The 12,564-nt window shown below is 32.8% G+C and overlaps 1 pseudogene; it reads left to right on the forward strand.

The window, feature by feature from the left end:
* Positions 1-2,380: 2,380 nt before the first annotated feature.
* On the forward strand, positions 2,381-2,479 carry LOC132272025 (small nucleolar RNA R71; annotated as a pseudogene).
* Positions 2,480-12,564: the final 10,085 nt, after the last annotated feature.

Consider the following 12,564-nt stretch of genomic DNA (forward strand, 5'->3'; position numbering starts at 1 on the left):
CTCAACCTAGGTGATTCGATCGATCGAAGTGGAACTTCGATCTATCGAACTGGAGTTCGATCGATCGAAACCTCACTGGCTGTACTCAAAATGCAGGAAATAGCTCGTAAGCCGGATTTTTTAATTCAACTCATATCTAGACGACGCAGAAACATATAAAAATAGAAATGAGGGAGAAATATGGTTGTCAAACCCTACGGAATGCACTAGTCTTTAACGTCTCTAGCAAGACGTTGGGGTTTATTAGCTCGGGTCAAAAATCTTGTTGTGCGTCCCCTCTTTGACGGGGTGAATGGCATTTTGAATCCCACCCAACAAATTGTTCCTTAAAGAACTTGTTGGATTTGATTCAAAGGAGATTGATGGTCCTTTGTCAATGCAACTCTTGGGCTTCCATGCCCTTTTAACATTTGGTTTTAAGACAATATTCTTTGAAATCATTTTGGAAGGTAAACCTTTGGAAATTTCATTGTCAAGCAAAGACTCAACTTTTTTAAATTCATTTTCAAAACACTTTTCCACAACACACACTTCTTTTTGCTTGTCCATTGAACTCGGGGTTGGATTGAATATGTTCAATTTCACCTTTATATACTTAAATGAAATTTTCATTATCCTTGTCCTATAATTGATGTTGGCATTAGCGGTTGCCAAAAAGGGATGGCTAAGGATAACTGGAATTTGGCTCTTGGGATTTGGGACCGGTTCTGTGTCAATGACAACGAAATCGACCGGGAAAAAGAATTTATCAATTTTAATCAACACATCCTCAATAATATCCCGGGGCCTTTTGATGGATCGGTCGGCTAGTTGCAAAACTACCGACGCTGGTTTTAAGTGTCCTAAACCCAATTGAACATACACCGAATATAGAAGAAGGTTAACACTTGCTCCTAAATCTAGAAGAGCCCGGTTAATGACATAGTCACCAATGATGCAAGAAGTAGTAGGTGAACCGGGATCCTTAAATTTTGGAAAAGTGTTGTGTTGCAAAATGGAGCTTACTTGCTCGGTCAAGACAACTTTCTTTGGTGCTTGGCTCTTGTTCTTCCTTTTTTGGGTGCAAAGATCTTTCAAGAATTTGGCATAAGTCAGAATTTGTTTAATTGCATCCAAGAGAAGAAGATTTATCTTCACTTGCCTAAACATTTCAATTATTTCATTGGCCTTGGTCTTTTATTTTTCTAGAGAAATGGATCCTTTTAAGGCATCCAGAAATGGAGCTTTTGGCTCAAAATCTTTTTCAAAATCCTTTTGAGAATCACTTTCAACCCAAGAATTTTTCAAATCATTTTTCAAAACTTTCTCAACAAAGGGTTCATGCACATGCAACGAAGGAGGAATAGGATGTGAAACGGGACGAGTGTCAACTTTTGGTTGCATCGGTTCACTCTCTTCATTGTGAATTCCAACTTGATTGTCAATAATCTTTCCATTTCTCAAGGTCATCACCACATTGACATGCTCAATTGTGGGACCTTCCTAAGAGGAATTGGTCTCCACAACAAATTGTTGCTTTGGTGGATTCAAAGGCATTTTCCCTCTTTCCTTAGCATTCAATGTGCTAGCTATTTGCCCGACTTAGGTTTCTAGCTTTGCAATTTATTGGGAATGAGAATGAAGTAGGTGGGTATTTACCTCCAAAGTACTCAAAGCAGTCAACACTTTTTCCTTAAAAGCAGGACTCCTAGAATTTCCTTGAGGATAAGATGATTGATTAGGAAAATGAGAGTTAGAAAATTGGTTTCCATGTGATGATTGAAAAGATGATCTATAACCTTGGGAACCTTGGTTTTACATTGGGGGTGGAACATATTTGCCTTGAAAACCCCCTTGGGGAGGGTTTGAGCCTTCCCCTTGGCTTTTCCAAGAGAAGTTTCGATGGTTTCTCCACCCGGGATTGTAATGTGTGCCATAGGGATTATTTCCTTGGTTGACAAATGCGGCATTTACTTATTCTTGGTTCTCATTTTGTACATGTCCATGGGGACAATTAGAAGTAGAATGTAAGACACTAGAATAAGTCATGCAAGCTTCATTAGAATTATGATGATGATGACTAAAGGGAGAAGACACTCGATTCACTGAATTTTGGTTGATAAAAAATTGATTAAACTTTTGAGATAAAGACTTGACTTCGGCGGCTATGTCATTGGAATTGTTAACTTGATATAAACCGACATTCTTTCTTCCACCTAGATTTCTACTATTTTTGGAAGATAAGGATCGATGTATTGAATTCTCACTCATGGTTTTATAAAGACGCCATACATCATCCTCATGCCTATCAAGATATGAACTACCCATGGAAGCATCTACCATTCCTTTAAAATTATCCGATAAACTTTTAAAGAAAAATTGCACCAATTGCCATTTAGGAATGTCATGATGTGGACACTTCCTAAACAAATCATTAAGGCGCTCCCATGCCTCATAAAATAATTCCCCTTTTCCTTGAGAAAATTCTCTAATTGAAGTTCTTATTGCATTCGTCTTTGAAATCAGATAGTACTTTTTCAAGAACTCTTGTTGCATTTCTGCCCAAGAAGTTGTCAAAAAAGGCCTAAGATTGTTGAACCAATATTTTGCCTTATTTTTAAGGATGAAATTTTTTTAATCTTAAAACCTCTTTCGGCAAGTCCGTGTATTTCACGGTGGAATACACTTCAAGAAATTCATCCAAATGCTTATAAGGTTCTTCACTTGGAAGTCCATGATAGTTGGAAAGCATTTCAATAGTTTGCGGTTTAATTTCATAGTGATGTGCTCTAAATGGGGGCAATTGAATGCATGTAGGTGCATTATATTCATTTGGCACATAATGATCACGCAAAGCAAGAGGAGGATTCACAACTGATGGTGCTACATAAGCACCTTGATTGCCTTGAATAATGGGAGGTTGTGGAGTAAAAATTGGCCGAGGCATTCCCAATGGAACATGGCCGTGTTGTTGTAGTAGAATGAAAGGTCTTGGCATACTTGGTGGTACTTGAATATTGTCATGATGCACATTAGGGTAGAGGACACCTTGTTGGTCTATATGACGAAGGTCCTCCACGTGGTTCTCATTGATGTCTTCCATTGATGAAATTGAATGACTAAAATTACCCCTTCCCTTAGAATTACGAACAATAGATTCAAGATTCAAATTTAGTGGGACAAGAGTATGATTTAATGACCTACGACCATGTATACATAAACAAAACAAAAACAAGCAACAAGCAAGTAGTAATCACTTCGCCTCCCCAACAAATCAACAATTAACAATCCTCCACATACAATAATCTCATACTCCCATGCTTTGAACAATATGTAAGAAAAATTAAATTGCCTCCACGCGGGCTTACGATCTATCTAAGAAAATAAAGACTTGTCTCCACGCGGGCTCATGATTTAACTAGAGAAAGAGTTTAGAAAAGCTCACAAAGGGTCCTTAAACAATTTTAAATTATTTTTCAATTTTTTTTTTTCTTTCTTTGCCTTACTTTGCTTTGCAAATTTTTTTATTTTTTATTTTTGAGATTCTTATGCTCTTGCTTAGCTTTGTTTGGCTCGCTTGCTTCTTTTGCTTTTCAATTTCCCTTTGCTTCACTCTCTGGACTCAATTCACCTAGCCAATCAAGAACAAACACAATAAGTAACCAAAATAAAATAAAAATAAAAACAAGATAAAAAAAGTACTAATTCCTAATTAATTCCCAAAATACGATGGTGACAATCCCCGGCAATGGCGCCAAAACTTGGTATGTCCGTCATCCAAATACACCAAATTGCATGCAGAAGTGTGTAGTGTGTCCAAGTTTAAATTTATAAAATGCCACTACCACTTCCAACTAAAAATATAGCTCGAGTGAGTAGGGATCATCCCAAAGGAAAGGAGGGGTATTTGTGCTTGAAAATTAATGTCGGATTAGTAGGTCGAATGATTAAAGATTGTTGGTAATTGGTTAATTAAACTACAATGCAATTAAAATTAATAAAAGTAAAAAGCAATCTATAAAATAGGGAAAAGATATAGGAGAGAGGTCTTGGGACTTAGAGTCACCACTAAGCTTCACTTCATAAAACACTAGCAATTGTACATTAATGGGGAAATTTAAATTGTAACTTGTGTGTGTGTGTGACATCAATTGAAACTAAGCATGGATGGCAAATAAGTATAAATTGTCTAGCTAATTTTAATGAATAACACAACCAATCAAATGAGACCAATATCCATTCAATTCAACCACAATTAATGCACACACAAATATCTAGAGACATGCACTCTTTGCATTCACAAGTATGGAACATCAAGAAACAAGAATGGATTGTTCACCTACCTAAGAATTTAAAGCAATTACACTACAATTAGGTTAGAGACATGAAATTGAACTAATTAAACTAGAGATGTGATACAATTCATCAAGAAACAAGTGCGAACCATCAAATAAATCACAAGAGTGTTCCATTAAGCACTATGCCTTGACCATCATTAGATTAACATCATCAACACACATAGACATGCATCAATTTCATTAAATCTAGAGATAAAAACATGAACATCAATTATAGCATACATAGATATATGATTAGAGCCAAATGATCAATTGAAAGCATTAATACATACAAATCAAGTAGAATTCACGAGATCTATATTTATTCATGGTCAAAACATCTATTACAATTAAAATCCCCAAAAATACACAAAAAATAAGTTTGAGAAGCAAGCCTAGGGACTATCTCTAGCCCCAAGAGAATGATTTAACCACTCATTGTAGTGGACATGGAACCCTCAAAGGCTAGCTTGGAGTTTGGCATCATCATCTTCATCCTTGCTTTTTTCGCAAAACCCTAGTTCTAGAGAAGAAAATATTTTTTTCTATATTTGGTAATATCTCTATGATGGTCTCCTACAATAATGTTCAATAAATCAATTATATACTCCTTTGAGTAAGGACTAAGTCAGAATTATAGCCTATGATTGGAGGAAATTCGCAACTACACAAGTTAAGTAGAAATCGGCGCGCTCGGGAATTAGACAGCTCATTGCTAGTAGGCATTTCGATTAATCGAAGATGTTCAATCCATCAAACACCTTGGCTTCGATCGATCGAAGTTGATGTGGCTCGAAAATAACTTCCAGGCTTTATCCAATTGGCCGAGATGGTACCGCCTCATTTCGATCGATAGACCTCTTCGATCGATAGGGACTTCCCTTCCATCGATCGAAGTTCCCTCGATGCATTTTTCTTGGCTTCTTTCCAACTTTGCTCCTTAGCTCCAAAATTGAGCTAAATGGCTCTTGTTAACCTGTTTGAACTTTATTAACCTGAAATAGGCAAAAACACAAATACGTATCTAAGACATAAAAGTAAGATAGATGAATGGACTAAAATACCCTAGCTTAGGTGCTAAAATGCGTCACATTTGAGCACTTATCAGATTTTATTTTGTAAAGAAGGATTTATTTTATCAATATAATTTCTTTCAGCAAATTAATTATTCTTTTTATTCTTCTTATATTCCGTGTTTGTTTATTGCCATATTGTTTTTGATATCTCTGTGTTTTTGGGTGTAGGCCTAGCCATCCTACATGTGAAAATTTGAGGGTATCACATGGCCGAAAATGAGTCTTCTATTTGACTTGTCAATGTGCCAATCTAGCCTTCCTTTTTTAAACTATTACATATATGCCACATAAATATCTCTCTTTCCACTAACCCACATATATAAATATATACATATATATATAAAACACCCCAATGCCCCAACAATTAAACATGTAATAAAATAACTGGGTCCCATATAGCGCGTAAAATGATTCATAGAAAATAAATAAAATAAAATCCGGAAAAATTCGGGACATTACAATCTCCCCAACTTAAAAGGATTTCGTCCCCGAAATCAAGCTATACGTGGGGAAGAAAACAAGTCTAGGTACTTGGAACGAACCTCTTACTTTAGTTCCCAAGTAGCCTCCTCAACACCGTGATGACGCCATAAAACCTTCACTAATGGAATCATCTTGTCGCTAAACACTTTCTCCCGTGTGTCAAGAATTTGGATTGGTCTCTCCTCGTAAGTCACATCTTCGTCGACCTTTACGTCAACCCAACTCAAAATGTGCGATGGGTCTAGCTCATACTTTCAAAGCATAGACACAAGAAAAGCATTATGGACTCTATCTATGTGCGGTGACAATGTTAACCGATAAGCAACCTTGCCAATACACTTTAAAATCTCAAACGGACCAATGAACCTTGGTCATAACTTGCAATTTTCTCGAATCTGATCAACCTTTTCGTAGCAAAACCTTAAGAAAAATATGGTCTCCTATATCAAAAGATAACGACCGTCTCAGCTTATCCGCGTAACTCTTCTGTCTTCTCTAAGCCATGAGCAACCTCTGTTTAATAAGCTTGACTTTCTCTGTAGTCTCGTACACAAACTTCTGGCCCTAAGATGGCTGCATCGCCCACCTCAGTCCAACAAACCGGTGACCTATAGGGTCTACCATACAACGCCATAATTGAAGCCATCTTAATGCTCGCCTGATAACTATTGTTGTAGACAAACTTTACCAAAAGAAAATGATCTTCCTAATTATCTCCAAGATTAAGAAAGCAGGCCCGAAACATGTCCTCCAAAATCTGGATGGTACGCTGTAATACCCCTAATTTTAAAAGAATAGTCTCGATATTTTATTTACTTATTTTAAAGCATTTTAATTAATTTTTTAAATTTATTTAGCTAATTATTTAATTGTTAATTTGATTTATTTGAATTATTTGGTTAATTATATTATGTGTTAAATTGTAAATTTGTCTATTTTAATTGATTGTTTCATTGATGTGTTGTGTGCTTGTAATTTAAATGTTAGGTTTAAATGATTTAATTGTGTATTTTATTTTATTTTAAGGAGTTGGATTGGGTTAGTAGTAATGGACTAATCAATTGGGTCGCATGGACTACTTGGATAGGAGGAGTAATGGGTATGGATACTTACCCATGGAGGTTATACATATATATATGGATATATATGTATATATAGTTATTATATTTATTAATTATTTTAAATAGTTAATATTAATATAACTATAATCTGCTATATATTTACATAAATATAATGTTTATATATATATATATATATATATATAGATATATAACACGTTAGTTTTAGCAGACTATTATATTATATGTATATATATTGTTTTATTTTCCTGTTTTATTTAATTAGTTAATGTGATACCCCCTAATTTTGGAACACGGATTGATCAAGTCCGCGCACAAAATCAAGGGATATCAAAACAATTTAAGTATTTAACAAGCACAGAATACAAAGATGAATAATAAAGAATAAATAAACCGCTGAAGAAAACTAATAAATAAATATTACTTAATGATTCTCCAACAATTACAATTCGGAAATCCCATAACTCAAGGACCCCTTAAAACATTATCCAATAATCCAATACTATTTAAAAGTACACAAGATGAATAGACGAATGACAGTCTCCCAGCTGCGGATCCTCAACCTCGAGACTGGAACCTCTAATAACCTGAAAAATAAATCGTGGGTTAAACCCTACGAGCAAGTTCACTCTACCAGGCCTCTGAAAGCCAATAAGCAGATCATCTCTGATCAAAACCAAACCTAATAAAGTTTTAACTTTAATAAAGCACGATATACATGGCTACATATAATTATATATACTATACTAATCACATCCATTAATAGGTTTATTAAATTTTCATACCTATTAAATAATTATTAGAATAATAATCATTCCTAAACCAATCTACCATTTATTTTAAAAAGAAAACTCCTTGAAGCTTAACTCCATCCTAGTCAATTGTTTAATCATTTAAACAATAAATTATAATAAAAAGAATATTATATTTAATCCCAAAATCCGATAATGATTTTAATTATTTTAATCACATATGCAAAATCTAAGCTTTGACAAATCATCCATGTCTCCACCAGTATTATTTTATTAATATGCATAAGATAATACACTAACCTGTAAGTACTAGATTATTCTAATTTAAGAATATCTAATCCTAATCCAACCTATACAGACAATAACTATAGATGATATTTTAATCATCTAACACACAACAATATAATTACACTTTGGCAAATCAACCATGCCATTATAAATATATTTATTTACATATTGGCAACTCAACCATGCCTCCTTATGTATATATATTTATACTTTTAATTAACAACTCATCCATGTTTCCAATGTATGTGTTTTATTCATACAAATATTTAGGCTATATATTTAAGCCTCTGGCAACTTATCCATGCCTATAATTCAACCATGTACCAACTTTTAACTTAATGATGAACTAAATCACACATAGACTAATGTCATGCATTTCATAATCATAACATTACTTTAATAACCAGCCTATCCAAATATACCAAATAAGAATAATTTATATTAATCATCTTAAATGATATATATATATATATATATATATATATATATAGACACACACACATATATTATATAATATGTAAATATGTATAATACCATCCATAATAATATTTGATTCTTTAAATCATATATATATATACACACATCCATCCATCCTTATCCTAAACAATTAAACCATATATACATATATATAAATAATATTATATATATATATACTTCCTTCCATAACAATATATTAATTTAATTATATTTACTTAATTTAAATGTTACTAAATCTCGTCAGAAATAGTTTCCCATAAATACTCCATCTCGGTAAATAATTTTTCGACACTGTTCCACTAAAACATAAATATCTCCTAGTATGATGGGAATTCGATAACGAAATCAGTACCATTGGAAAGAGGACGAAAAATCGTTAAATTTGAGCTCAAGAATGAACTAATTTGTATTTAAGATGACTAAGTTATGACCGTTTCAATTTCAAGTAACAAAACAAGCAACACAATACGTTGAGCTCAATTGCTACTGTGAGCGCGACCACACCGAATGATAATTCAGTTGACTAGACCAAGTCAACGGTCCCAAAGCGCAGACGCACAGAACTCCATGCGCCGCGATGCATCAGATCTCTTTTCTGTTGACAAGACTACACCAAGGGCATAGATCAGTGGTGCATTGAATCCCATGGACGTCCACCACATCGAATCAATCCAATTATATTAAACTAATCCTATGGTCTACATCAGCGCACTCACCCTTGTACCATAAGCCGCGCCTCACTGGATTACAGCCCCCTCTTTCATGCGCCGTAACCCAGATTGCATAAACAGTATATATATTTATTTATTTATACACAATTTTCCAAATAAATAATAGGAAAGGAAATATAATAAATTCCAGAAAAATATATAAAAATACCAGAAAATTTCAGAAAAATACCAAAAATTCCAGAAATCATCTTTACCCTCTTGAATCATAGATCAACCTATAAATTGATTTTAAAATATATATATACAACATCTATATATACAATTAAAATCTAATAATTCAAAACTAAAAATAAATCATAATTCATACTTTTAAATAATCTGATCTAAACATAATTTAATCAAATAAATTTAAGTTAATGTTTTTTTTTTTTTTTTTAATCCATTCTAACCATGATTTAAATTAATAATTTAATTAAAATCTTGATACTCAAGGTGAAATCCTTATGGGTTCTAAGAGGAAAATTAGAGAAGAACTTGCCTGAAGGTTTCGAAACGAAACCGACGCTTCAAGCTTTAATTATCTCTTCCAATTCCGACGTCCTCCTTTTCAGATCCGACCTCCTCCTTGTCAGCCCTTCTTCTTCCTCTCTCTCTGTCTGTTTTATTTTTCTAACGTGTAAAACCTTTAACCCTAAAGTTTTATGTGTATTTTTATACACCTTAAATTCCAAATCCTATTCCAACTAGTATTATGAATTAAAATAATAACCTTTAAATAATTTATATCTATAAACATATATTATATATAAATATATATTCCTTCCATAATTAACTCATTAGTTAATTAAATCATATATACTTATAAATATCAATAAATATATATCTATATATATATCTTTCCATAACAATTATTAATTAATTATATTTATATATAATATATATATATATATATATATATATATATATATATATAAATATAATTGATACAAAAGTGATCATTTAAATAATTAAATAACCACGGACCTTCATTAATTAACCCAATAAGGTTTCATACAAGCCCAAGACCACATCTTTTGGTCCAACTTTCCTTAAGCCCAATCCAATTAATTTAAATAAATAAGATAATTAATTAAATACAGAAATTAAAATAACTAATTACATGAAGCACATAAACAAACAAGAATTTACAACTAAGTCATATAATACCAATAAAATCAACACACCAATAATTCAATCAATAATCAACCACACAAACAATCAATCATCATACATAATCACGAAATATAACTTAATTAAAATAAGATAATTAATCTAGCACTCAATAAAATAAAATAAATCATTGAAAAATAAAATAAAATAATTAATCCTAATTAATAAATCTTTTAAAATTATCGGGGTATTACAGTTAAGGTAATTGGATTGGGACTAGGATTATATTAAAATAGTATATATACATATTATTATGGGTTTGCTAGGGTTATTCACGATTAGTTCTATAGAGGCAAAGAATAGAGGGTGTTGAGAGAGAAAGAGAGTGGACCAAGGAAGAAGGAGGAGAGGCTGGCTTGTGGATTGATCCAGGAGTAATAGAGGGGTTTTGACGGCAGCCAAGAGTCGCCGGATTTAGGAGGAAAAAAGAAGAAGGAGATTTAGGGTTTTAATTCTAAAATCCCAAGGCAAGTTCTATTGCTATCTTATCCTCTTTGACTTGTATTCTATACATGCTAGATTGATTCTAGGATATTTTAATTAGAATTAATGAACCTATTTGCATTTTCAAATCTGAGTTTATAGGGTATAGATATATATAATGGGTTTATTGATTTCTTCATGTTTTGATGATTTATTACATTAATCTAAATTCTGTAATGCATGAATCATATTTATATGCTTTTACATTGTTGTTGGGACATTCTGGGATGTATGTTTCATGCTCGGAACCTTCAATAATGGAGGTTTGAAGTAGTACAGTTCATTGGAAAAAAAGAAAACAGTCAGCTGCGGGGTTTCGATTGACCGATGGAGGAATTCGATCTACCAAAATAGGGTTATCGGCCGACCGAAACAATGGTTCGGTCGATCGAATTGGAAGAAGGCTATCGGCTGACCGGTGGAAGATTTCGGTCGATCGATATGGCCTGTGACTTGGGTTTTGGGAGTTTTTGCATACTGTTTATGCTTGCATGTTATGTGGATTTGTTTTAATTATTTTTAAATCGTTAAAATAGTTGTATGGAGGATTTAAGTGCATGATTTAATAATTATATGCTAAAGGTTTGAACAGTATGATATTGAATTAAAATGCATATTGTTAAAGGAGAACTAAATTGCTTAATGTTGTCTTAGCAACTTAAATGGATGTTAAGTGATTTTTAAATAGATGTTGAATGTATAATACAACCATGTATATAACTGGTTTTGATTATATTTTATGCTGGTTTATTTTTTATGTTTATTTATGTTATTTTCATCAATAATTAGATTATTGTGTGATATAATGCACCAGTATGGGATGGTGACATTCTAGGGATAGATTAACTTATCAGTTAAGTCCTACCTATTTTTTATGTAAAAGGATGGATTAACCAAAAGAATGTTAAGTCCTACCTATATTTAAGTTAGGTCAACTGAACAAGTTGAATGACTTATAGAGAATTACTTATAGTTGGATAGGATGGATTATATATATATATATAATTATGTGCCATAATATGAGCTTGAGTCTTAGGATCAGTGGTTAGAGCGCGTATATTGCCAAGGATGTGTAGCTAGATATAGTGTATTTATGTACCCTGGTTGGTCTAAGTACTCATGTCCACTATATGTGCGTTTTGTATGTTGCCTTTTATTCAGGTTGAGACAATCATACAGTCTAGTGAGGTTCCTTTAGTGTGTATATATATTTATATGGACTATATAGTTATTGTTGGATTAACTAAGATGTATACGTGTATTGGGTCTCTGTTTAGGATGTAGTAGATTAGAACTTGTTTGTAGGCTTGACCCACTATTATTTTTTCAGGTGTTCGTCAGATCCAGTCATAAAGGTGGTTCGTGCTGAGTAGAGACTATCTATTCACTCTTCTGTTTCAATGTAGGAGTCTTCCTTATGCTTTTAGTATTTGTTTTCAGTTTTAGTTCATTTTTATTTAGTTTCAGTTGGATTATGGATAGGGGTCCACATGATGGATTCCCGAGTTTTAATGATATCAGGGATTTTGGATATTGTTTTGGAGGATTATTTAATTAATTATTTAAGGACTTATTATTTAGTTTTCTTTCCTTTCCATTTATTTATTTATTCTTATTTTCTTTTTGTACTCCATACTTATTTAAATATTAATTGTTTGATATTCTTTATATTCTGTGCTCGGACTTGATCACCCATGACTCTAGAATTCGAGAGGTTTCACAGTTGGTAT

This window comes from Cornus florida, unplaced genomic scaffold (genome assembly GCF_030987335.1).
Source record: "Cornus florida cultivar Cherokee Brave unplaced genomic scaffold, ASM3098733v1 CherokeeBrave_3.0.0_Hap2_Chr08, whole genome shotgun sequence".
NCBI lineage: Eukaryota > Viridiplantae > Streptophyta > Magnoliopsida > Cornales > Cornaceae > Cornus > Cornus florida.